The following is a 27,101-nucleotide window of genomic DNA, read 5'->3' on the forward strand; positions in this document are numbered from 1 at the left end:
TCCTCAGGAGACCCAGCGAGGCGAGACAGTCTGGGAGCCAAGCCTATCACAGGGACCCCGTGTGGTGGAGAAAGCCTGCCCACATTCCCCTAGACACCCTCTTGGACTGCCAACCTCTGAATCCCTTCTTAGCCACTTGGCTTACCTTCCTTCCCCCGGCTTCAGTCTTATCGTCTGTAAAATGGGATATAATGGTACCTACCTCACCTGGTTGTCACGACAATGAAGTGAGACAATGAACAGAACACACCCAGCCCACAGCCCAGCATGTGGCAGGAACTTGGTGGGTGTTAGTCGGACTGTTTTCCAGGAGAGTCGACGTGCTGGATGAACAGATAAGTCCCCCCTCCCCCTTAGACCTGCCTCTCCAACTGGTCACCACTGGCCATGTGTGGCTATTTAATGTTAACTTAAAATTAAATGAGGTTAAAAATGAAGTTCTCAGTTGCGTGAGCCACATGGCAAGTGCTCAAGAGCCTCGCGTGGCCAGTGGCCACCGTACTGGATGGCGCAGATAGAGAATATCATCCTCCATCATCGCAGAATGTGCAACAGGACAGCACTGCCTTAGGTCAGCGAGCAGAGGCAGGTCCCTAAAAGGAACAGAAATAAATAGGGAGGGCAGGTTTTGATGGGGTGAAGTTTGGGGGCATCACTTGGGTGGGAACCAGCTGTGGGGCGACAGGAGGGGATCTGAGAACACACAGCGCTTCCCAGCCCACCTGTGGGAATCCAGGACGCTGGCTTCATCCTCCACCCTCCCCAGACAGTCCACGGATGAGGCAGTCAGTGGGGTCACTTATGAGCCAGGGGACATGTTGGGTGCCTTCTCTGGCCCCGGGGAGACCTCGGAGGTGGCGCCTTGAATTTCCTTGGCAGTACAGCGAGAACAGGCAGTCACGCTGAGTCATTTGTCCTCCCTAAGTGCTAAGTGATCCGTGATACACTGAGGCCCCGACTGTTTCTGAAGGGCTCTTTTAAGAGATCGCCAATAAAGTTCTAAAAGGATCGTGCCTGTTTGGGGGAAGATAATGCCAGAGCGGTGCCAGGAGTTTGTCAGAAGAGATTCCAGCCGGGTGAGTATTCAAGGAAGGAGATGAAGTTAGCGCTGGGAGACAATGAATTAGATGGCTGGATGTGTCACTGTGATAATGATGAATGATAAATGACCCAGGAGCTTCTGTAACTCACAGAGCAGGAGAGGAGATTAGGGAGGGAAATTTATGGCCTTGTAGTGCGGGGGTGGGGGGTGCGGGGGGGAAAGAGAATGCCTCAGACGTGCCCTGGTCTTTTGAAGAGAAACCTTCTCGAAGACATACTCTGAAAAAAAAAGAAAAAAGCCTCTTGTCAAAAGTGTCCAAATTTCCTTGAGACAAAGGATCTCTCGCTGTTACAGACGATCTCTCCATCTAGCCCCATCCTTCTGCGATCCCTCTCCCCGCCTCCCACCAGCTCCTGCCAGCCAGAATTAGGGCAGCAGTGGGGACAGGCCACTGCCCCACCCTTCTCTGCAAATGGGCCATGGCCAGGGTAAGAAGAGCCACCAGCTGGAAAAGGACATTGGGAAATGGGTTTCAAGAGTTTCACAAGTGCAGGGAGGCTGCTATTTTTATTAGGGTCCAGGGGTTGCCTTCTTAATATCCATTCAGAGCAACCACTGGAAAGACAGGAGTCAGAAATAAAATGGGCCTCAGGTCTGTGGATCGATGTCGATCTTTAATCATTTATTCATGGTCTTCAGGGGAGCTTCAGCACAGCCTGTGTGGGAAGGCACTGAAGGGGGGACCTGCAACCCCGCCCTCCCTCCCAGGCTCTTCTTGCCAGCTGGCAAATGTGCATAAGCATCTCCCAGCTTACACAACCCTGCCTTGACCTCCCCTCTCCTCCCAGCTCGGCCCTGTTTCTGGGCTCCCTGTCAGAGCACAGACTCTCGATCAGCTCCCTGCCCTTGCTGAATCCATCCCTCTCTGCGCCCGCCGTCTGCTGCCCCTGACGAAATCACTCATGACAAAGTCACCTCCGAGCTCTGGGTGTCCAGAATGAACGGGCGTTTCCGGTCACCTCGCTGTGCCCTTGGCAGCGTCCAGCATGCTTGGCCGTTACCTCCTTTCTGAAAAGCATTTTCTTTGCTTTCTTGGCTTCTGTGACCTCGCTGTCCCGTGGGTCTGTGACCTGTGCCGGGTCTTAAATGATAAAGCTGACTGAGTGACAACAGGGTGAGGATAATGCCATTAAAAGGAAGTTTATTGTTACTCACATTTCCCCTGGAACAGAGGCACACATCCATGCAGGGCCCGGTGGGAAAGCACCAGAGTCAGGAGGCAGAAGCAAGAGGAAGGGGAAAGCACAGGCCACATCCTTTATTGCGATCCTCGGGGGAAAGGCAGGGCCGGCGAACAGCCTAGGATTGGCTAGTTTGAATAATGGTGGCAGGGTCTGAGCTACAAGGTGGTCTCTAGACGTCTGGTGATTTAGGGCAGAGGAAGTACTGGGTTGGTGGATGAGAGTTAGATAAAGGAGATGGTTGGGGGTCTGGACTTGGGATTGTTAGAAGGTTTGTAATATGATTTTCGCATGCCCGTGAAAGCTAGGCCACAGGGGCGGTGTAAACAATTTGACTATTAGTTTGGCCCCATGATTAAGAGATGACAAATAGACACATGCAGAATCTAAGAAAACCCAGGACAGTTTGCACCAACCTTTTGGCAGCGTTTAATAGGCCTTGGTGGAAGTATATTCATCACAGAAATTGACAGATGCTACACATCAGGGCTCCCCTATACCAGAGAGTCGGTTGTTAAACATTTACCAGCACACCACTGCCATGGTTCATCTGCTCTGTGGCCTATGCCAACGTGGGAGGAGAGGTTGGGGTATTTATCGCCCCGCCACCCCGCCTGGCTGTGCCTCTGGCATTCTCCTCCTGCCTGGTAGTGCCCCTACAGCTCCCTGCCCTCTGGGCTCCCATCACTTGGTCCCTCTGCCCTGAGCTCGTAACAGCTTCCCACTGTTGCTAGAGCCTGGGTGCCTCACCCCCCAGTAACTCAGCCTCCTTGTTAGACTCTCTCAGCCAGGCCATTTGTGCATTGTAATTCTCACCAGGCTCCCAAGTTAACTAGGCTGCCAGATGCAGATTTTGCTGGGCAGAGCCTGCCCAGATCCCCTGGGATATACTTCTCAGTGGACTCCAGCCTGAGAGCCAGCTGACAGCATCTGCACTTCCCTGTCTGCCTGAAGGCTTTCCTTGAAGCTGCTCATAGCTGGGCATTATCGCCTCCTGAGGGTCACCCTCACCCAGCGACTGCCAGGAGTTAGAGGATAAATGCCTGAGCTTCCCCTGTCCTCTCAGGTGGGTGACTCTGGCCTGTGCCACATTCCAGAGAGTTCTTCAGTAGGTCAACCTCCATTGCCCACAGGGGCAACTGGCTTGACAGCAAACACCACAGACTAAGTGGCTTAAGCAACAGAAATTTATGTACTCACAGTTCTGGAGTCTGGGAGTCTGAGATCAAGCTGTCAGCAGGGTTGGTGTCTGGTGAGGCCTCTCTTTCTGGCTTGCAGACAGCTGCCTTCTCACTGTGTCCTCACATGGCCTCTTCTCTGTGCTAAGGGTGCTGCTGGGGGGGAGAGTTATTGTAAGTGTACTAGGGAAGAACAAATCTGAGTCCACATTGGATCTGTTTCTTTTTACTTTAACCTTTTGCTACCAGTTGCCTATAGCCTGAAATATACATTCTCAAGGTATAGCACTTTTCCATTCATACAGAGACAAAAAGTTGCAGAACAGAGAATAACACTTGTCTTGTTGGAGGTTTACAGGAACACTGTGACCTGACCTCCCTGGACAGCTGCAAGAACAAAGGATTCTGGCACCAAGAAGTGTGCAACGACCAGCCACACCCACTCTCCTTTTAGCATAAAAGAAGCCTGAATTCTAAATCGGGTAAAATGGTTCTTTGGGACACTAGTCCATCATCTTCTTGGTCTGCTGGTTTTCTGTATAAAGTTGCTATTCCTTGCCCCCAAAACTAGTCTCTTGATTTATTGGTCTGTCGTGTGGTGAGCAATGAGCTTGGACTCCATAACATAAAGACACCAGTCCTATAAGATTAGGGCCTCACCTTATGACCTCACTTAACATTAATTACCTCCCTAAAGGCCCTGTCTCCAAACACAGTCACATTGGGGGTTAGGGCTTCCACACATGAATTTTGAGGGGGACACAATTCAGTCCAAAACACCTGCCTTGCCTCACTCCCACCCACTGGGTGGGTGCTTCCTGGGGTCTGGGGTCACCTCATCTCAGGTCTGCTCTAAGACACTACTGTATGTCCCAGTCCTTCTCAGACTGTCCTCTCTAGACCACAGGCTCTCTAACCAAAGACGGTACCACCACTCTTAGTAAAGGTGACAGGCCAGTGTGGTGAGTCCCAGCTCCCACCAAGGACTCCCAGCCTGGGGCTGGTCTCTGCCCTCCTGGCTCCCAGCCCAGGCCCCCTGCTGCTTTCCTGGCCTCTTTGTTGACCCCGTAGGGGATCTGGATGGTTCCAGCTAGCTTGCACCTTCCGGTGGGGGGGGAAGCCATCTTCAGGGCCAGTCATGGGGCTCCCGAATCCCAAATCCCAGATGCAGCCGATGTGGAGGGCCGGGGAGGCCCTTCTGCTGTCCAATCCTGGAGGGCGGAGGTCTGTGCTGGGGCTGGGACAAAGCCTGCCCCGACGACCCCTCTCAGGCTCTGGCCTGGGCCAGCTCTGCCGTGGATGAGAAAGGAGGGTGCCCCCTCCTTCAGGGTTCCGGGATCCTGGAAGGGAGAGTGGCCTCTCAGAGCAGGCAGTGTGGCTCATCCATTATTCATGTAGCCCTGGGCTGCCCTCTCTAGAGCAGCTCCACTTGGATGTGAATTCCAGTCTGGTTTCAGAGTAGCAGGGACCCAGTGCTGTGGCTGCCGGCCCTAGAAGGGGAGTAAAATGTTCCTACCTGATACAAAAGGGCCTGGGTATTTGGATCCTGGAGCCTCAACCTGCAATGCATCTATGGCCTGTTTTAGTTTGGACAGCTACTCACAGAAGACTCCTTTTTGCCATCCATCCTGATAGTTGGGGAGGGAGGCACGTTTCAGTAAGTGCCTGCAAGTCTCTCCCTCTATCCAAAGGCCCCGTGGCTTGCCTGGTCCAGGTCACCACTCTGCGTTTGGGTGTTGAAGGCTGAGGTTAAAATGTTAGGCTGGGGCTTCCCTGGTGGCGCAGTGGTTAAGAATCTGCCTGCCAATGCAGGGGACATGGGTTCAAGCCCTGGTCTGGGAAGATCTCACATGCCGCGGAGCAACTAAGCCTGTGCTCCACAGCTACTGAGCCTGTACTTTAGAGCCCATGAGCCACAACTACTGAAGCCCGTGTGCCACAACTACTGAAGCCCGCGAGCCACAACTACTGAAGCCCGCATGCCTAGAGCCTGTGCTCTGCAACAAGAGAAGCCACCGCAATGAGAAGCCCTCACACCACAATGAAGAGTAGCCCCCGCTCACTGCAACTAGAGAAAGCCCATGTGGAGCAACGAAGACCCAACGCAGCCAAAAACTAAAATAAATAAATTAAATAAATCTAAAAAATAAAAAATAAATGTTAGGCTGTAGTTTGTACACAGTGGAGGAAGGGGCCAGGGCTGAGTGCTGCATGTCGGTCACCAGCCACCAGCCACATGTGGCTCTTTATATTAAGATTAAAGTTAAAATTCAGTCCCTCAGTCAAATTAGCCACATTCAAGTCCTCAACAGCTTCAGTATCGGGTAGCACAGATACAGAACACTTCCATCATCATAGAAAGTTCTCTTGGCCAGTGCTGGCTTAGTGCACTCAGCCCTGGTTGGCCCTATGGGTGAGTACATGTGGTTCTCAGCTCTCACGGAACAGAAAGTGTCCCCTGAATGCTTGTTAATCGCGTAGCTTCCTGGAGAGCAGCTGCTAGCCCAGCTCCCAGTGCCTGTGGCCTCCTTCCCTCCACCCTCTCCCATCTTCTTCTCTGCTCCTGGCCCTTGGTTGGCCCTTCCTAGGTGCCCAGGGCGAGGCTGGCCCATGGATGGATCTTCCTGCCACTGTCGACCCCTACCAGGGTGGGGGCCTGGGAGTGGACGTGGGTGTTCTGTGTGGCTGCCCCTCTGCACAGCCTGTGTGGTTCTGGGGGTGCTGCTGCTCTGGGACTGTGCCCAGAGTGGGACCTGTGTGCCCTGGGGAATTGCCAGGGGGTCTGCAGCGGTCTGATCATTATGGACTTCATTGTGTCCCAACTCCCCAGATTCATTTGTTGAAGTCCTAACCCCTAATACTGCAGAATATGACTATTTGGAGATATAATCTAAAACTGGGGTTCCCAACTCCCGGGTTGTGGACCGGTATCGGTCCACGGCCTGTTCGGAACCGGGCTGCACAGTGGGAGGTGAGCGGCGGGCGAGTGAGCGAAGCTTCACCTGCTGCTCCCCGTTGCTCGCATTACGGCCTGAACCATCCCCCACCCACGCCTGTCTGTGGAAAAAGTGTCTTCTACGTAACGGGTCCCTGGTGCCAAAAGGTTGGGGACTGCTAGTCTAAAATATATATATATATATATATAATATTACATTATATATTATATATTATATTATAATTATATATTATTATAATATAATATTATATATATTATATTATATATATATATTACTACCTACAGCCCACCCCCAGAGCTCCTGAGTCCACAGGTCTGCAGTGGGTCCCGAAATATATATTTTTTAAAACTCGCAAGATAATTTTTTTCACTTTTTGAGTTAATTTGAAACTTACAGAAAAGCTGCAAAAATAGAACAGACAGTTCCCATATACCCCTTACCCAGCTCCCCTTACAGTTACCACTTTACCTATCATACAGTGATGGAACTCGAGGATTAACATGGCCACAATACCAATAGCTGAATTACAGACTTTATTTGCATCCCCCGTTTAATATTCTTTTTCTGTCCCAGGATCCTACCCAGAACACATTGCATTTCATTGCTATTTCTCTTTATTCTCTTCCAATCTGAACTCCCGAGGTGATTCTGACACAGTGATTCAGGGACGTCACCCTGGGAGACACTGGTCCATGGATTTATCCTAGAAGATAGCAAGATGTTGAGGAACTGGGACCCAGGATGCTGATGGAGGGGAGAGATTGGGGAGATCCAGGAGAGGCGGTGCTTCAGGGGACCAGGCCTCAATGTTGCGCGTGCATGTCTGTGTGCACATGAGTGTGTGCAGACACACGCACGTGTGTCCACGTGCATGTCCATGTCTGCATGTGCCTGTGTGTGCAAGTGTATGAGTGCAGCTGCATGTCTGTGTGCCTGTGTGTTTGTAGGCATCTTTGTGTGCACGTGTGTGTGTTTCCATATGTGTAGGCACGCATGTGCGTGTGCATGTGTGTATATAGTTGGGTGGTGAAGGGCAGGGAGACCAGTGGATCTTGAGGCCTGTAGGGCGGCTGCCAATGCAGGGGAAGCCCCCCGAGAAAATCCAAAAGTCTCTTCACTACCAAATAAATATTTAATGTAATAACAAAAGACTAATGTCAAAGATTTTTAAAAACAAAGTGAAACTAAAATATTATACATCATGAAAAGCCGGGGAGGCACATGAGGATGTATAATGTGCGTTACACATCCTACAGCTTGATGATCCAGGGCAGACTTTTGTGGTCCTGGAGATAGATGCTAATTAACTTCAGGCTTATTAGGTTAAGTATCAATGTTAAAAATGTAAGAGCTACTGCTAAAATACGAGAAAAAGAATGTATACCTCCTAAAACAGTCGAGGGGAGAAAAGGGCAACATTTACTGAGAGCTCGCTGTGTGCTGGCGCTGCTCTGGGTGACTTCTCCCCACGGTCTTCTGCGTTAGGTTTATTTTTTTATGTCCATTTCACAGGCAGGAAAGCGGAGGCACCGAGAGGTCAGAGAGCCTACACTGGGTCACCAGCTCCAAGAGGCAGAGCCAGGATGGGGGTCCAGGCAGCTTGGCCCAGTGACCTCGAGCTCATCATCACTCTGAGAAAGAAGAAAGAAGCAAAGGAAAAGTATGGGAAACAGAAGCATGTACAGGGCAGATGTTCTAGATTCTAGACCCAGTCTACGTGCTGAAGAGAAGGAAGCTGGGGCTCCGAGGCTGCACCGCCAAGGTCACATCAGGGGAGAGGGTGGACAGCGTGGGGGGCCCAGTGTAGCCTCCCAGCCTGTTGCCCCACACAACCCTTCACCCTGAGTGGGCAAGTATCCCTGACAGCAGCAAAGAAGTAAAAATACAGGACTGCCTGTGTCCTTAATAATAGAAAAGGTGAGTCACTGTAATCAAACTGGAGACCACCCAGGACTCGAATCGCAGACAAATCATAGAAAGAACAGCAGCTTTCAGATGCGCCGGGAAGCTGAGCCCAGAGCTGGACCTGGGAGATGGGGGTTAGGGGTCTCATTTTGGGGAGCAGGATTTTTAAGGTCCCTGCTCCATCACAGGTCACCCAGTCAGCCACTCGGGGCACGCCATTTCTGAGATTCATTTAAGCAATATTTGCTTCTCTACCACGTTAAACAAATCTAAACCTTTTTTTGACGGTAAGTCATAGAGGGACATTAAGTGCAGAAATGATATTTGTTTGCCTCACAAACAAGCATGCTTCCTGTTTCACAATGAGACCATCTAGGTATGTGTAGGCATGTATTCCATTGTTTTCTGACGGCAGAAGTAATATATGTTCATTCTCTAAGCTTGGAAAATACGGAAAAGGACAAGAAGGAAATTGAAAGTCACCCATAATTTGGAGACTACAACTGTCAGCCCTTCTATGTATATAAACATGTTTTTTAAACATGAGAATATGCAACTTAACGTATATAGTATATTATAGTATGTGTTTAGAGATACATACACACGTGGAAAACATTAAAGAAAAGGAATGATTAATACAAATTGAGGATAGTGATTAATGGGGGGAGTGAGGGCTGGGATGGGGAGGGGCACGCAGGAGACTCACATGAATGGGCCATATTTTTATTTTAAGCTGGGTGGTGGGTACTTGGGTGTGTATTGTTCTTTAAACTATATTTAAAGATGATATATACTTTTTGGCCTATGATATAGTTTACAATTAAACCATTTTGTTTTTAATGGCATTCCTCCCCACTTGCTTATTTGACAAAACACTTGGTGAGCACCTCCTGTATTCCAGGTGTTGTCATCCACTGGGGATCGACACATAAAGATCTCTTCCCTGGGAGCGTGTGCTTGAGCGGAAGAGAGAGACAACAGAGATCAGGAGGGCCAGAGGGCAGTTTGTAATTTTTACAGAATGGTCAGGGGATGCTCACTGAGAAGGTGAAGATGGAGCAGAGACTTGGAGGAGGTGAGGGAGGGCGACACTTAGGTCTCTAGGGAAAGACCCTTCCAGGAATCGAGAACAGCCAGTGCAAAGGCCCGGGGGTGGGAGAGTGCTGGGGGGAATTCTCGAACCAGAAGGAGCCCCTGTTGTGCAGCAGCATGGGGGCGGGGGATGGAGGAGGATGAGAAGGAAAAAGAAAAGTAATCAGAGGCCAGACTGGGGAGGGATTGGTCAGCATTACAAGGACTTGGCTTTTCTCCCAGGGAAATGGGCGCCACTGGAGGATTTTGAGCAGAGGGCTGGCGTGAGCTGGCATGATTTCACAGGGTCACTGTGGCTGCTGTTGAGAATGGATTTTGGGAAGCAGAAAAAGGGAGACCACTTAGGAGGCTTGTACAGTATCCAAGGAGAGATGGGAATGATTCAGACAGGGGTGGTGAGACATGGTCAGATTCTGGGTCTTTTCTGAAGACGGATCCCACGGGACTTCCTGTTGGATTAGGCGTGTCAGAGGAAGAGGAATCAACGCCACTGCCAGGATATTTGATCTGAACAACGAGGAGGCTGGAGTGGCGATCTTCCCCCAGATGAGGAAGCCTGCGTGAGGGGCAGAGGGAGGCAAGAGGAGAACCACGGGGAGTGTGGAGGGTCCTGGAGGCCGAGGGGAGGGGTACCAAGAAAAAAGATGCTGTCAACGGGTCAGATGATCTGCAGATGGAGAATCAACATCGGATTCAGCAACTTGGGGCCGTTGGCAACCTTGACAACTCCAGTTCTGGTGAATGTCACAGGTTGAACAGTGACCCCCCCAAAATATAGTCCCTAGTACCTGTGAACGTGACCTCATTTGGAAAGGGGTCTTTGCAGACGGAATTAAGGTAAAGATCTTGAGATGAGATTATCCTGGATTTAGCGTGGACCCTAAATCCAATGATGCGTATCTTACGTGATGCAGAAAATAAGAAGACACACAGGGAAGAGGGCCACGTGACAACAGAGGCAGAGACTGGAGTGACGTGGGGTCACCCAGGGTTGCTGGAAGCAACCAGAAGAGGGAAGAGGGCGCTGGACCAGATTCTCCCTCAGAGCTTCCGGGAGGAATGAACAGTGCTGACACCTCGATTCCGGATTTCTGGCCTTCCTGAGCTGAAGTTCTTTTAAGTGCCCTAGTTTGCGGTGCTTTGCTACGGTCGCCCCAGGAAGTTAATACAGCGGAGGAGTCGGGGTGTACGCCTGGCTGGTTTAAGAGAAGGCGGGCGGAGAGGAACGGGGGTGGGGGCTAGGGAGGGAAACGGGGTCAAGACGAGGTCTGGGTGTTGTGGATGCTGACAGGTAGGGGTTTAGGGAGGGAGGTTCCCTCCTGGCTGCTTTGATTTGCCTGAAACACAGAGTGACCATTTTCCGTGTCTTCACATTTTATATCATTTTGGAGTTTTTAATATAAGCTGATGGATTATTGAAGACCATTCCATTATTCATCTGGTGAGACACGCTTAACTTTTGATAGCAAGCATCATTTCCCACCATTCCTTTTAAGTGCCCGGGGCGTCCTGACACCACCCACACACCCTCCTCTCCAGAGCCGGGGAGGAGCTCTCGGCCTGTGGGCTCTGAATGCGGTGTGGACAGGGCCTGGGCCTGGAATCCAATCAATTTCTGGGGCGATGGAAGCTTACAGCTGTCGGGGTCTCAAACAGCCAGCTCTGTCTTGCAATGGCCTCACGTACTCGTTTAAAATTCCAGAATTTAATCATCACGCTTGGCATAAAAATAAGAGGGGTGGGTGGCAGGATAGGAAAATACAGATGGAAACGCACAGGACCACAGGCCCTAGCTTGAGTGGGAAGTACATTTATTCCCCCGGCTGAGCAGACTGGATCCTGGCAGTGAAACCGATTGCTTTGTGCAGCTGGGCACCCAAGCGCCAGCCGGCCTATTGCTTCATCCATGTAGGTGCAGCCAGGGACATGGGAGGGACATGTCCTGCCAGGGTGGCAAAGCCGGCCCTTCTGAGAGATGACACAGACCTCCCAACAGGGCCTGTAAACGAGGCCACGAATCCTTGCCAGGGTGACATCTGTCCTGGTTCTCTCTGGCCCACGCGAGGGTTTCTTCAAGGAAGTCTTGACTATGCACACACATATTGCTTGGAGCACCAATCCTTCACCCCCGGGAAAGCCGGAGCGTCCTTGTGTTGGTTCATTTACTCAAGCCTTCATTCATTAAAGGCATTGCTGAATGCCTGTCATGCGTGGGGCACCCTGCTTAGTGTCAAACAAAACAACCAATTCCCAAATACTTTTCTGCCCAAGGCCAGGTGATCCAGGTAATGGACTGGAGAGTTTATAGAGTCTCCGTGGATTAGAAGTCCTTGTGCAGAGTAACACATTTGGATGGGTTTAGCCCCGGCTGAAATAAGCTTTAAATGTGGCTTCCTGTGAATAATACAGCGAACCATTCATCAATTCTGCACACCTCCGGGGCCACTTCTGGGGGTGCTGCTGGGTCTTCAAAATGTTTCCTCTCCTGAGGAAGACTGGTTGCTCCGGGACCCTGGTTTTGATTAGTGTTGCAAGTGTCTTCTTCCTCAGAGCCAGGCAGTGTCTGAGACTTTAACCTCATCATCCCTCTGTGTTTCTGTATTGCTGCCCTGCCAGTGAATAACTGCATCAGGTTCCACGTCCTAACCTTCCTGCTCTCATCTCCCACTCCTCTCCTGGCTTCTTCCTAATAAGAGGTCTGTCTGCCTGGCAGGCGAGGAAGCCAGTCCGGCTCTGCATTACCGGGGTGGGCTTTTCATTTTTATTTATAGGGCGTGCTGTCTGGGGTGAGCCAAGTGCTGGATCTTCCAGGGTAGCACGGAGGAACCATCCCCACACATTTAAAAAGTCTTATACCTGTCTGAACAAGAGGTTGCCAAGGGGATATTTATCCAACTAGTTGTTTTTTTATTATGATGAGAGAAAAAGTGTCCTGGCTGATAGCTGAATGAGCATGCTGTAACACGGCCACAAGAACAGAGTTTGCAAAGAGGCTTCTACGTGTTCGCAGGGATGGCTCCGTGGAGAAGCTCTGTCCTTTTCCACCGCCCCACAATTTTTCCTATGATTTACTTTGGTGCTAATGTCGTGTGTTCCGTGGCTATTTCTATATCCTATTCACAGTTATAGTTGGTTCCAGTGGAGGGGCTGATAATACAGAAATGGCAGAAAAAATGTTATTATCTTCCAATACCTTCTTGTCTTTTTAGACCTAGGCTAAGTAGAACTGGATTTCTACTCTCCCCAACTTACCCTCATTTCAGGCTGTGTGAAAAGATGAGAGGGGCTGGGATTATGGCAACCCGCCTCGGTTTCTGTCGAGAGGCTGGGCCTCTGGGCAGGGAAGTGTTGACCAGAGAACAGTGCAGTGGGAGGTGCCATCATTCGTACAAAAGCCACGTGGCTTCCAGCCACTTTCAGCCAAACATCTTTTTTATTAATATTAAACGAAAGCGCTTTTGGCTGTTAAGAAAACAGCTCTATAAAATGTGTAAGTATAATGATCACATCCTCAGTACGGTTGATAAGATCTCCTGTATGGAAAACCGGCGCTTCTACCCTTGCTTTTTATCATTTGCGAGTGTGACAGGTAATGAGACCATCGATCTACATGGATTAATAAAAATAAAATTTACTGCATTTTCCTGATACTAATATCATCTTGGATTGCATGACACCCCTTTTCTCTGTGATTAATTCAGGCTTTTGAGAAAGCTTTGCTGTATTCACCTAAGATAGTAGTTCAACAGGGTCTAATTGCTGGGGCCTGGTGGCAGAAATTGGTACCAGTTCGTCGACTGGCAAGGGCAGAAGGGACCAGCAGGAGACTGCTGGTCTTCAGGCATCGTTCAGCTTCCTGGCGTGTGGCTGAAGATCTTGCTTGAGCTGAGGGCACAGGCATTTTGGAGGTCCTGCAAATGCCTGCCATGCATTGAGAGTGCAAACTTTGGAGGGAATGAGGGCAAGTAAATAGGGTGACGTACATCCTCATTAAGACAGGTGTTCGTGGGAACTAGAAAATGGTCTTCCTCTGTATGTGTAACTTCTCAAGGCCAGCAAAGAGGATAGATCATAAGAGATGGTCGATGTGGCATTTTCTCCACCAGGAATGTCTATTAGCCAACAGATCGGCACATTTATGGTACAAATAGTAACTGACACTCATAATTAGGACCCTCAGACAACAGAAATTCTTGGCGAGACTTTGTTTACTGGAACCCGATTAAATTATGGTCACTGAGGTTTTAGTGCGAAATGCATTTGATTGTTTTATAATTCTTTGAGAAAGGGAGATCCGTGTAAGGTACAGACGTGATGCTCCATTAACCAGGATATCTGATTGAGACAGAAGGTCTCATCTGCCAGCCTTGCTGAAGAGTGGAGTTGACTGAAATGTGCCTCTAAAATGTTGAAAGAGTAGTTCACTGAGTGCAGCTTCCCTTATGGTGGTGACGGTGGGAGATGGAGAGGCCAGGCTGGGGCTGCCGTGAGCTGGCCACGGGGGGAGGGGCAGAACCCCTAACCCATGGGGTCTCCGTACAGTATGCAGAAGAGCTTGTGGGCAGTGGTCCCTGCAGATTATGACATGCAGAAATGTGCTTGGGCCTCAAAGGACCTGACGTGTCCCCCCCTCATCAATTAACCAAAATGCCTGCCCAGCGTGGGACTCTGGGGCATTCTGATGCTCAGTGACTGGGACATGTGGGCAGAGTCCAAAATTCCCTGCCTGGGCTGCGTGGGGCTTGGAGGGGCAGTGGCAACGCGACAGGGCGTGATCTTAGAAAACAGCCCCCTGCCTTCTGGAGTTGGCCTTGTCCCCGCACCTGTCTCCATGTCCCAGCAGCAGTGGTCCTCCTCTGTCCTCTAAACTTAGCAAGCTCATGACTGTCTCAGGACCTTTGCATGGGTGGTTCTCGCCACCTGGAGTGTTCGTCTCCTTGACATTTGCATGATTGGCTCCTTAGTCATTCTATTTGCATGGTGGATGCTGTCTTAATGTTGACCTTCCCTGACAACCCTACCTAAAGTGGGTTCACTTTCTGCGACATAATCTTGTTTTTATGAACATATGGCTCACACCTAATATCTTCTCAGTCACTTGTTTGGAGTTTTTGCCTGTGTCTCCCTGAGGACAGGGTACTGCTGGGCGCTTCTCAGCTGTGTCTCCAAGACAGAAAGCCCACTGTGGGTGCTCATTACAATTTGGTGAAAGGAACGAAGTTATGAATTGTTCTGGGTGACTGTGGTTTGACTATACATCCAAATCCAACCATCCTTGCATCCACATACATCCAAATACAGGAGTGGGAGGTCCAAAGCCAGGGCCCCTGGCTGACACCAAGCCCCCAGTCCTTCCCTGCCATATGGATGGATGATGACGTATAGGAGAATACCTTTGGGAGACAGGAAAATGCCCGCAATGCGGGTGCTGCTTCAGGCCAGAGGGAGTCTGGGCACGCTGAGGGCAGTGTCCTCCTCTGGTGAGTCACTGGCAACAAGACTTGCACAGCCCCCTCCCTGGACCACTAAACAAGGGTTTTTCATGGAATTGATTCACAGGTAATGAAAGGAAATACAAATAAAAAATGAACCAATACATACAATGGAATATGACTCAGCCATAAAAAGGAACGAGATTGAGTTATTTGTAGTGAGGTGGATGGACCTAGAGTCTGTCATACAGAGTGAAGTAAGTCAGAAAGAGAAAAACAAATACCATATGCTAATGTATATATATATGGGATCTAAAAAAGTGGTACTGATGAACCTAGTGGCAGGGCAGGAAAAAAGACGCAGATGTAGAGAATGGACTTGAGGACACGGTGGGGAACGGGGAGGCTGGGATGAAGTGAGAGAGTGGCATGGACATATACACACTACCAAATGTAAAATATATAGCTAGTGGGAAGCAGCCGCATAGCACAGGGAGATCAGCTCTGTGCTTTGTGACCACCTAGAGGGGTGGGATAGGGAGGGTGGGAGTGAGACGCAAGAGGGAGGGGATATGGGGATATATGTATACATATAGCTGACTCACTTTGTTATACAGCAGAAACTAACACAACATTGTAAAGCAATTATACTCCAATAAAGATGTAAAAAAAAAAAAAAAAAACGAACCATAAAACCTACCAAAGATCTCCCCAGGAAACATCGGATCCTGGGAACCAAGAATTAAGGACATGTTCCCAGAGAGGGTTCCAGATTCTCCTGGGAAGGTGTGGTGGAGTAGAAGCATAAGAACTTGGGTAGGCAGAGCCCAGAGAGAGTTGGCCAGAGCCCAGGTCTGCGCTGGGCACACGTGTGGCCTCAGGGAAGTCCTCTCTGCGGCTGGCCTGCAGGACGACTGACAGCTGCCTCTCCAGCCTCTTCAGGGATGCAGCAAAGGCCTCACGCTCTAGCGGGCACAGGGGGGCTTTGAATGTGGTGTAAATGTCAAGCTGTTATTACTGGACACAGGCCCTGCTCACAAGCTGATAATCATGACTCAATTCCTCACAGCAACACTGGTTTAAATTATGGCAAACGCGTCCCGCTCCAGGTTGGCCCTTGGAGTCAGAGCCTCCTGTATCTTAGACCAGAGAAGAAACATGGTCCTGCTTGAGTAACAGAAATAGTAGTAATAACCTTGAGACTGAATAATAGGAATAAGAGTAATACCCACGATGGCGATACTGACAGTTTGCATTTATGCAGAACATTCCATAGGCTGGATACCACGGTAGATGTGTGTACGCTGTGTCCAGTCGACGCCAGCCCCTCGGAGTACCCACTGTCATTGCCCATCTCACCAATGATGCAACGGAGACTCAAAGAAGTTAAATTTCTTGCACACCCAAGCTCACTGCGCTGCAGATGGCAGAGCACGGATTTGAACCCTGGAGTCTGACCCCCAAGCCTCTCTCGGAGCCACCAAGACTCTTGGTCTTCTCCAGGGGTAAAGGAGACCCAGGAGGGCTGGTCACACGGAGGAAGTGGTGGGGGCACTTTGCTCCCTGTCTGAGACTGAAGATGGTGATGTGGTTCATGGAAACACTCACCTGTGGCTGATGGTTGGAAAGGTCCCAGCAGGGCCTCCATCTAGTACTAATGATTCTGAAAAACAGAAAGGGTACAAAAGAGCTTAAAATGCAAAATTCCCAAATTCAGGAGGGAGAACATTAAAACTCTCATCTCTGTCAAAGTAATATTGTGGTGAGAGGCTCCTTTCCCTCATGCTGATTGGACAAATTCCCTTAACTGCTTCTGGATCCTCCTTGGCTGAAGGTGAAGGCTATTGCCAGGAACTTCTTATCTCAAGATTGAACCAGATGGCCTATGTGCCATAAGTAATATAGGGTGGACCCAGTGAAACAGCCAGACTAGCTCTCAAAGGTCCCTGGGGCCTCCAGAGGGGGATGGAGGAGCCAGGCAGAGCTGGTTCCAATCTCTATCTGCATCTTCCTCACGTGGGACCTTGGCAGGTCACTTAACTCCCTCTGGGCTTCAGTTTTCTCTTCTGTACAGTGGGAGCAGTGCATCTATCACAGGGCTTTCCTGAGAAGTAGGAACAGTCTTTGTGATGTGCCTAATGTTTTCAACACAGAGTAGCATCTCTGATGATTAGGATTTTATGATTTTTTTTTTTCCATTCTGCGCAGCATGCGGTATCTTAGTTCCCCGACCAGGGATCGAATCCAGGGCCCCTGCAGTGGAAGCGCAGAGCCCTAACCACTGGACAGCCAGGGAATTTCCCAGGATTCCATGAACTTGGAGCAAGGTGGCAAGTGGAAAAGCATCTCCATGGGTGTCTGCCCCTACTGTGCAGTACTTCTGAGAGCCTGGGACCCTGTCTGCCCTGACAGAGGAACCCCCGTTTGAGCCCCGATTTGACCAGGATCCTGCCCCACAGGGAGTATGACAGTTATGCAGACCAAGAGGTTCCCACCATGAGTGAACCCCCAATGGGCCATTCCCTCTTGCACATCTAAGAAGGCCCCATGTGGGGGGGTAGTGGGGACTGAGCAGGCTAGGGGAGACGGCTTGGTGGGCTTCTGGGGTGTACAGTGGCCACCACCTGGGGGGTGGAAGAGAGGCCCTGTGGGGAGGTCTTGACAAATGTGGCCTGTTGGAGACCGTACTGGGATGAATAGGGTCTCATCAAAATTCATGTCCTTCCCCAAACTCAGAATGTGACGTTATTTGGAAACACAGTCATTGCAGACGTAAACAGCTGAGGTCACACTGGAGTAGGGGTCTTCATCAATGTGACTGGGGTCCTTACCATAAGAGGAGAAGAGACACAGAGATGCACAGAGGGAAGACAGCCATGTGACAACGGAGGCAGAGATTGGAGTGATGCAGTCACAAACCAGAAGCCAGCAGACAGGCATGGAGCAGACAGATGCTCCTTCAGAGCTGCCAAGAAGGGACCAGCCCCGGCTGACACCTTGATTTTGGACTCCTGACCTCCAAACAGTGAGAAAATATATTTCTGTTGTTTTAAGTCACCCAGTTTGTGGTACTTTGTTACGGCAGCCACAGGAACTAATACAGTGATTTTCAGAGGGTGTGGGGAGAGGATCTGCAGAGATGGGCTCTCGGGCAGAAGAAGAATGAGGTCATGAGCTCCAGCAAAGACTCCAGCAAACAGTACCTGTGTGTGATGCTACAATAGATAAAGCAGCTGGTGTTGAGGAAGCACACAGGCTAATGGGACAGTATAAATTCAGAAATAGCCCTGCATATGTAAGGAAATGTGCATGGTGCTTCAGATCAGTGGGGGAGGTGAGACTCTCCAATAAACGGTATTACGATAACTTAGAGTAGCCTGCAGAAATGAAGCTGGAGTCCCCTACATCACTCCTTCTGTGAAAATGAATTCCATATGGATCAGAGGCTTAAATGTGTTATTAAAAAAATAAAGCCATAGTTTCTGGGATGGAATAGACACGCTTTTTCCTATTTGTCCAGCTAAGTACAGCTAAAACACTTGGATATTATATGGAAAACAATATAAGAAGCCTCTGAAAGATGGAGAGAACGGCATGGTGGTGAGTTACCTGTTTTCTTGTGGCCTCAAATATCCCAGACTGGGTGCTGGAGAAGCTGGCAACTTAGAAATGCCAACAGGTGCAGATTAAAAAAGCCTTAAGAAAAATCTGATCTCTCCTAGATAGAAGGACCAGAAAAGGGGCAGCCTAGCAAAGTAGGAATTTTTAGGCAATAATTGCTAAATTCCTGCCAAACACTGCAGAAAACACTGCAGTCCCACGCCCACCCTTCAGCAAAGGCTGAGTGAGGAGCCTGCTGGGTTGTAACGAGGCACCCCCATCCGCCCCCCTTCGCTGGGATGGTGGCAGAGAAGGCCCTAGTAGGGACTTTCATCCCTGCTGGGGGTAATGAGACCCCTCCATCTGTGGGTTTGGTGAAGACTGTGTGTGGAGCCTGCGGTCCCCCTCCCCCTTCCTGCTGGGGTGCTGTCATGGGAGGTCTAGAGGGGAACCTGAACTTCCACCCTCACCTTGAAGTAATGAAGTGGCACCAACTCCTTCCCCTGACAGAGTGATGTCAGAGGAGCCCCGATAAACAGATAATAATGCCCAGAGGCTCGAAACACAATACCAAAAATATCCAGGTTTCCATAGAAAAATCACTCATCATACCAAAATCCAGGAATATCTCAACTTGAATGAGATAAGGTAATCAACAAACATGAGATTATCATACTAAGTGAAGTAAGAAAGAGAAAGACAAGTACCATATGATATCACTTATATATGGAATCTAAAATATGACACAAATGAACATATCTACAAAACAGGAACAGACTCACAGACACAGAAAACAGACTTGTGGTTGCCAAGGGGGAGGGGGCTGGCGGAGGATGGACTTGGAATTTGGGGTTAGCAGATTAGATTCTATTAGATATGGAATGAATAAACAACAAGGTCTACTGTATAGCACAGGGAACTATATTCAATATCCTGTGATAATAGAAAAGAATATGAAAAAGAATATATATATATGTATAACTGAATCACTTTGCTGTATAGCTGAAATTAACACAACACTGTAAATCAACTATACTTCAATAAAATAAATTTCTAAAAAATGCTTCAGCAAGAAATAATGAAAATGCTTGAACTAAATGAAAACATAAAACATTTAAGCAAAGAAATAGAAAGTCCCAGCAAAGAGATAGAATACATTAAAAAAAGAACCAAATGGATAATTTACAACTGAAAAATACAATAATCAAAATAAAATCTTGGGCTTCCCTGGTGGCACAGTGGTTGAGAGTCTGCCTGCCAATGCAGGGGACACGGGTTCATGCCCCGGTCCGGGAAGTTCCCACATGCCACAGAGCGGCTGGGCCCGTGAGCCATGGCCACTGAGCCTGCGCATCCGGAGCCTGTGCTCCGCAACGGGAGAGGCCACAACAGTGAGAGGCCCGCATAGCGCCAAAAAACAAAAACAAAATAAAATAAAATCTTGCTGGAGAAGCAGAATGATGGGACAGAGGAAAGAGTCAGTGAACTTGATGAGAGACCAATAGAAATTACCTGGTCTGAACAACAGAGAGAAAATAGACTAAAAACAACAACAACAGTGAAAGAACAGAGCCTTGGGGAACTGAGGGATGATAAGAAAAGATCTAACATTCACTTCATAGGAGTCCTGGGGGGAGATGAAAGAGAGGATGGGGCTAAAAATTATTCAAAGAAATAAGGGCTGAAAACTTTCCAAATTTGGCAAGAGACATACACCTATGGATGCAAGAAACTGAGTAAACCCCAAACAGGATACATACAAAGAAATCCATGCCAAGACACATCAAAATAAAATTTCTAAAAACTAAAGGTAAATAAAATATCTTGAATGCAGTAACAGAAAAATAACACTTTACCTATGTGAGAAAAATAATTAGAATTACAGTAGATTTCTTATCAAAAACTATGGAAGTCAGAAGAGAGTAGCACAATATTTTCCAAAAGCTTACAGAAAATAACTGTCAATCCAGACTTCTATATAAAATGAAAATATCCTTCAGGAATGAGGGGGAAATTAAGAACTTCTCAGTTGAAGGAAAACCAAGAGAATTTGTCACTAGCTGATCTATCCTAAAAGAATGGCTAAAGAAAATTCTTGAAACAGAAATAAAATGATAGAAGGAATCTTGAAACACAGAAAGGAAGAAAAGACAACAGAAAGAGTAAAAATTTGGGTAAATACATAGACTTTCCTTTTATTCTTGAGTGTTCTAAATTATGTTTGATGATTAAGCACAAATGATAACACTTTCTGATGAAGTACTCATGATGTAGAGGAAATATTTAAGACAATTATAAGTGGAGAATGTGAAGGTACATAAAGGGAAGTAAGGTTTCCATACTTCATTCGAATTGCCTGAATGTTGACATCAGTAGACTATGATCTGTTGTGTATGTATAATAAGACATTGTAAAAAAGTATAGAAAGAGACACATTAAAAAACACTATTTATAAATCAAAATGGAATTCTAAAAGATGTTCAAGTAACTTACAGGAAGGTAGAAGAAAAACAGAGAAATGAAAAACAGAGAATGAACAGAAAACAAAAATAAAATGTCAGACTTTAGCCCTAACATATCAATAATTACATTAAACGTAAATAGTCTGAATATACCAATTAAAAGATAGAGATTGACAGAGTAAATTAGAAAACAGCCACACTGGAAAATATTATAATTTGGCAGTTAAAAAAAAAAATCAAACATACACTTAGCATATGACCAAGCAATTGCACTCCTGGGTTTTTATCCCAGAGAAATGAATCTGTGTTCACAGAGAAGCCTGACTGTTCATAGAACTTTGTTTGTAATAGCCCCAAGTTGGGAAAAAAACAGAATGTCCTGTGATAGGTGGGTAACCAGTTAAACAAACTGTGGAACATCCACACCATGGAATACTACTCAGCAGTAAAAAGGAATGAACTCTTGATATAGGCATTATCAAGGTCTCAAGGGCATTATGATGAGTGAAAAAAGCCAATCTCAAAAGGTCACATACTGTATGATTCCACTTATATAAAGTCCTCACAAGGACAAAACTATAGAGATGGAAAACAGATTAGTGGTTGTGCAGGGTTATAAGTGATGGGGGAAAGGAGGACAGGTCTGACAATAAAGGGACAGCATGAGGATGATTTCAGTGGTGATGGAAGCATGAGGATGATCTCAGTGGTGATGGAAGAGTTCTGTATCTTGGGACTTCCCTGGTGGCACAGTGGTTAAGAATCTGCCTGCCAATGCAGGAGACACGGGTTCAAGCCTTGGTCTGGGAAGACTCCACATGCTGTGGAGCAACTAAGCCCATGTGCCACAACTACTGAGCCTGTGAGCCACAACTACTAAAGCCCGGGCGCCTAGAGCCTGTGCTCTGCAACAAGAGAAGCCACCGCAATGAGAAGGCTGCTTGCCGCAACTAGAGAAGGCCTGCATGCAGCAACGAAGACCCAATGCAGCCAAAATAAATAAACTTTTTTAAAAATTAAAAAAAAAAGAGTTCTGTATCTTGATTGTGGTGTTGGTTACATGAATATGCACAAGTGGTAAGATGGCATAGAACACACATTGTACTAATGTCAATTTCCTGGTTTCTGTGTTGCATAACTTTTAACTATGTAAGCTGTAACCATTGGGGGTAAGCAGATGGGAGGTGACAGGGACCTCTCTGTACTATCTTTGCAATTGCCTATAAATCTATGATTGACTGTTTCAGACTAAAAAGTTAAAAATAAAGGCATAAAAATTACAGAAGAGAGCATGAGTGAAAAAAAAATCACCTAGAACTCAGAAAGGAAAGAATCAATAAATTGAGCTACATAAAAATAAAACTTCCATTTGATAGAGTAGACCATAACAGAGTCAAGAGATAGATAAAAATCTGGGAAAACATATTTGCAACATCTGTGGCAGACAAATGTGACAGGCCAATTTCCCAGCCTCAAAGAGTTCACATAAATCAATAAGAAAAAATAACCCAGTAGAAAAATGGGCAAAGGACATGAACGGCAATTTACTGAAAAATAAATACAAATGGCCAATAAATGTGGGAAAGCTGCCCAGCCTCATTTTTAATGAAGGAAATCTAAAACAAACAACAGTGAAATGTGTTGTGCAGTTATCAGATTGACAAAAATGGAAAACTGTGATGCCCTAGGGCTGGTGATGATGGAGAAGTAGACACTTTTCTACCCGGTAGGTGGGAGCGTAAATCAGTGCATTCTTTCCAGAAGACAATTAGGGAATAATTATGAAAATTAAAAGTACTCCCAGCAACCCCACTTCTGTGCAGTTAGCCTAAAAGCACACCCTGAAATTTCTCCAGATACATGCCCCAGGATATTTTTGCACCAATACATGCAGATTATATTTATAAAATGGTGCCTGGCACATAGCAAGTAAGTGCTGTGTAAGTGTTTATTAAATAAATCAATAGGGGAACTCTACTGCAAAACTCTCTAAAAGGAACAAACAGCATGCGTACGAAAGGACTCCTTTTTGTATTTAAAAATAAGTATATGAACTTGCATGTGGATATTTGCACAACACATGTGTGTATTTCTGTATGGGAGTCGGAAGGAAGATGTTACCTAATTTCTTAACTTGGTTCCTGTGAGATTGAAATGTTGTTCAGGAAATGTTCACTCCCCTCCCTCTTCCTTCTGGGGGTGAAGTAGACTTCTCTGCTTGAGTTTGGTCATGTGATTTGCTTTAGCCAATAAGATGTGAGCAAACGTATAAACAGGCTTTACATATGCTTTTGTGTTTTGGCTTGACATCTTGTGCTTCTGCCACTGGCGTGACAAGAACATGCTTGTCCTCACAAGCATGTGCTTGTGATCACTGGTCCTGGTTAGAGAGAGACCTGGAGACCCACAGACTGAAGCAGGGCTGCTCCAGCCAACCTGCAGACCTATAAAGAGAACACTACTTGTCACTGTAAGCCACTAACATTGGGAGATTACTTGTTACACAGCATTATTACTATAGTAAGTGACAAATGTAGTACCTCTCTAAACTTTTTGATCATTTCCAAATCTTACATATACGTGCGTGTATATATTTTTTACTTTTCTCTCTATATATTTTTACTTACCATATACGATATTTTTTATATTTAGTTTTATTATTAAAAATGTCAGTAGGATTTATCTAGGTGGAGAGATTATGGTGATTATCCATTTTGAATTTTCTTTAAAAACTAAAAAATCTTAGTAAATGTTATATCTTTTATTTATTTATTTTTTTTGCGGTACGTGGGCCTCTTACTGTTGTGGCCTCTCCCGTTGCGGAGCACAGGCTCTGGACACGCAGGCTCAGCGGCCATGGCTCACGGGCCCAGCCGCTCCGCGGCATGTGGGATCTTCCCAGACTGGGGCACGAACCCGCGTCCCCTGCATCGGCAGGCGGACTCTCAACCACTGCGCCACCAGGGAAGCCCCCAAAATGTTACATTTTTAAAAAGGAGATTTGGAAAGTGGTTGGAGCAGAGTCTTATCCACAACAGTTGTAGGGAGACTTGGGTGCCACATAAGACAGAAGTCAACAGTTCTTTGCTTTTCACTGAAGTCTGCACATAACTTTGCAACTGACGCAGAGCCACCTGCACATGAAGAGCTTGGTTTGGGAGGCTGCCTGATGCCCCCAAGGGCCTGGCACGTGCCCAGGTGCCATCCCTAAGCAGAAGGGCCTTTCTGGGGCTGTGCCTGGATGGCAGTGGTAGAGGTAAGGTGACCCAGGGAGGAGCAAAGCTTGGCAGAAATGAGACCAGGACGCCCCTGGGTGTGGGGAGAGGGTGTGCCACTGCCAGCTGCCTGCAGGAGGCTGTCAGAGGAAGTCAGGTCCAAGGTGGGGAAGTAGAACTCACCCTGCAGGCAGCTGTTCCTGATACCACTGCACAGCCCCGGGGGCCAAATGTCAAATTTGGATCGGAGGGCTTTGGGGTTCCCACCGGCCTGGAGCCTACGAGCCAAAGCCCCAGAATCACACTGGGCTTGCTTCCGTAACTCACTTTCATCCTGGAGGCAAATGGTGCCCTGGATGGGCCTCTGCTGCTCAGAATCAGGATGTGCAGCTGGGCCAGGACAGCTGTCTCTGAGCTGGGGGGCACTCAGCTGAGCTTGCCTGGGTCCAGACCTGGTGTGCTGGATCGTGCTCTACCAGACTGGCTAAGGCTGGGGAACCCTGTTTCCCAGACTCTCCTCCCCTAAGTGATTTTGGGTTAAAGCTTGATGTGAGAGGAACTTGTGTAAGATTTGGAAGGTAGCAGTAAAGCAGCAGCCACTACTCTCAGAAGCTCGTGAGGCCTTATACTACTGACACTGAGCACGGGTACCAGCTCATCCTTACTCCCCTCTGCCCTGTGTCCAGCTCACCTTCCCAGCTGCTGGCCTTGCTGACCAACCATGGCGCCAGGCCCCCACGAGTGTAGACATCAGCCTTGGCTTTTGGGGATGCACGGTGTTAGAAGCGGGCCCAGCTGGATGTGCTTCCTCTCCAGGGAGCTCCTACCCAACAACGCAGGCCTGGCAGGATAAGAAAAGAGATGGTTACACCTCTCTGGTCTCACATGCCTGAAGTCAAGGTCGTCTTATGACTGGTGTGAATGTAGCTAAAAGCCAAACAACAGGATGCAGGCCTGTGTAGGAAAGGCAATTAGCAAAGACATTTCTTGCATCTCTGTTTTCACTTATCTAATTCTTATCTAATTAAATAAGATGCTCCGCTTACAGTAAAGGCAGCCACTCCTACAGACCTGGAGACTTGCTCAGCTAGGGGACTTTGTAGCTCTCACTTAACAGGGGTATTTGTAACAAAAGTTCTTACTTTTGGTAAAAAAAAAAAAAAAAAAGTTTTCCTCTAGAATAGAAACAGAACACAGAATTTTGACTTGTGAACGTGTAATTCTTCCTCCTTTTTGGTACCCCTTAGTGGTGCCGATCTATTCTTTAGCCCATGCGATGTAAAGAAAGTTACAGAACACATCTCAGAAGCACCTCTGGATTCTGTCTGCATTCACTGAGATGTCATCTTTGGACACTCACCCCATAAGCCCTCAGTGCTTCCCTATCAGCAGTGCCTTTTTTGTTGTTTCAAAATAAATATATGGGGACTTCCCTGTTGGTCCAGTGGTTAAGAATCTGTCTTGCAGTGCAGGGGACACCGATTCGATCCCTGGTCGGGGAACTAAGATCCCACATGCCGCAGGGCAACTAAGCCTGCGTGCCGCAACTACTGAGCCCACGTGCTCTGGAGCCCACGCGCCACAACTAGAGAGAAGCTCGTGCAGTGCAACGAAAGATTCCATGTGCCGCAACTAAGACCCAATGCAGCCAAAAAAAAAAAAAAAACAAAAAAAAACACGGTGGATACTCCGAGTTCTAAATTTTTTCTCCTCCTCTCCTCAGCCTTTCTCCCTCTCTCCTATCCAAATTGGCACGTGAACGCATTTGCCTCGGATAAGTTGGGGACAGGGGAAAGCTAATGGAAACCAGTGAGTGTCTCCATTGTGATTGGCACCCAGGCCCCCTCAGTCTCATGAAAATGTTCTGGGTTTTATTTCAAAAATGTATAAAAAGGGTTTCACAATACCATAGGTGCTCAGTTATAAATGAAACTGAACGGAAGAGTTTAGGATGAAGAGCAGCAGTGTCCTGACCACCGCCCCTCACCCCCATCCTACTTGCTCTGGGACAACCTCTCTGAACAATCCCTGCCTAGAGTTGCTCTGGTGGCAGCTGGAAGGCTACACGATATGCCTCTTCCTCTGCTTCTTCACTTGTCAAGTTAGGGAGTGACTACTGACCCTGCTGGGGTCCATGAGGACTTAGTTGATTTACACCACCCTCTTCTCCTCCTCTCCCAATGACTGACAGCTATGTTCTTTCCCTTTCTTGTGTTGGTTACCTGAGTGGAGTCTTTTAACACCAGGCGGGGCATGCCAACAACTGGGCTTCCTTCGAGGGTGGGTGGAAGGTGCCCCGATGCCCTGAGTCCCCGTTGGAGGAAGGCAATTCTGGGGCGTGGATCCCCTCTGTCCTGATGGCCCAGTGGTCTGCCGGGGCGGGTGTTTCATAACCATCCCACTGCCAGTCCTCCTCGTGCTCCCCCACTCTGCTGAGTCCTGTGTCATGGCTCCCCCTGCCTCATTTCATGGTTCCATGTGGCCCCATCCACTTTCTCGTCTTCCAGAAACCTGCTGAAGTTTCTCATTCACTGATAAACATTCCTCGTGGGTACACTCCTTTTTTTAAAAAAAATTTATTTATTTTATTTATTTTTGGCTGCATTGGGTCTTTGTTGATGCGCTGGCTGCAGTGAACAGGGGCTACTGTTCGTTGCTGTGCGCGGGCTTCCCATTGCGGTGGCTTCTCTTGCTTCAGAGCACGGGCTCTAGGTGCGCGGGCTTAGTAGCTGTGGCGAGTAGGCTCAGTAGTTGTGGCTTACGGGCTCTAGAGCGCAGGCTCAGTAGCTGTAGCGCACGGGCTTAGTTGCTCCGCGGCATGTGGGATCTTCCCGGACCAGGGATCGAACCCGTGTCCCCTGCATTGGCAGGCGGATTTCCAACCACTGCGCCACCAGGGAAGCCCCATTCCTTCTTTATTTCTATCCTTTACTCAGTCTGTCTCTGCAACAGGAAAACCACATCAGCTTTTTAACAG

General features: G+C 48.0%; 1 long non-coding RNA gene across 2 annotated transcripts in view; it reads right to left on the reverse strand.

The window, feature by feature from the left end:
- Nucleotides 1-27,101, reverse strand: part of LOC115846804 (uncharacterized) — a 119,789-nt gene that overhangs the window by 23,403 nt on the left and 69,285 nt on the right. For both annotated transcript variants that reach the window (XR_009559124.1, XR_009559123.1), the window contains exons 4-9: nt 24,816-24,965; nt 16,456-16,510; nt 3,484-3,614; nt 2,700-2,777; nt 2,018-2,183; nt 723-1,320 (exon numbers count right to left, since the gene is read on the reverse strand). This is a non-coding gene — a long non-coding RNA (uncharacterized lncRNA). The remainder of the gene's footprint in view (nt 1-722; nt 1,321-2,017; nt 2,184-2,699; nt 2,778-3,483; nt 3,615-16,455; nt 16,511-24,815; nt 24,966-27,101) is intronic.

Source organism: Globicephala melas, chromosome 15 (genome assembly GCF_963455315.2).
Source record: "Globicephala melas chromosome 15, mGloMel1.2, whole genome shotgun sequence".
NCBI classification, from domain to species: domain Eukaryota; kingdom Metazoa; phylum Chordata; class Mammalia; order Artiodactyla; family Delphinidae; genus Globicephala; species Globicephala melas.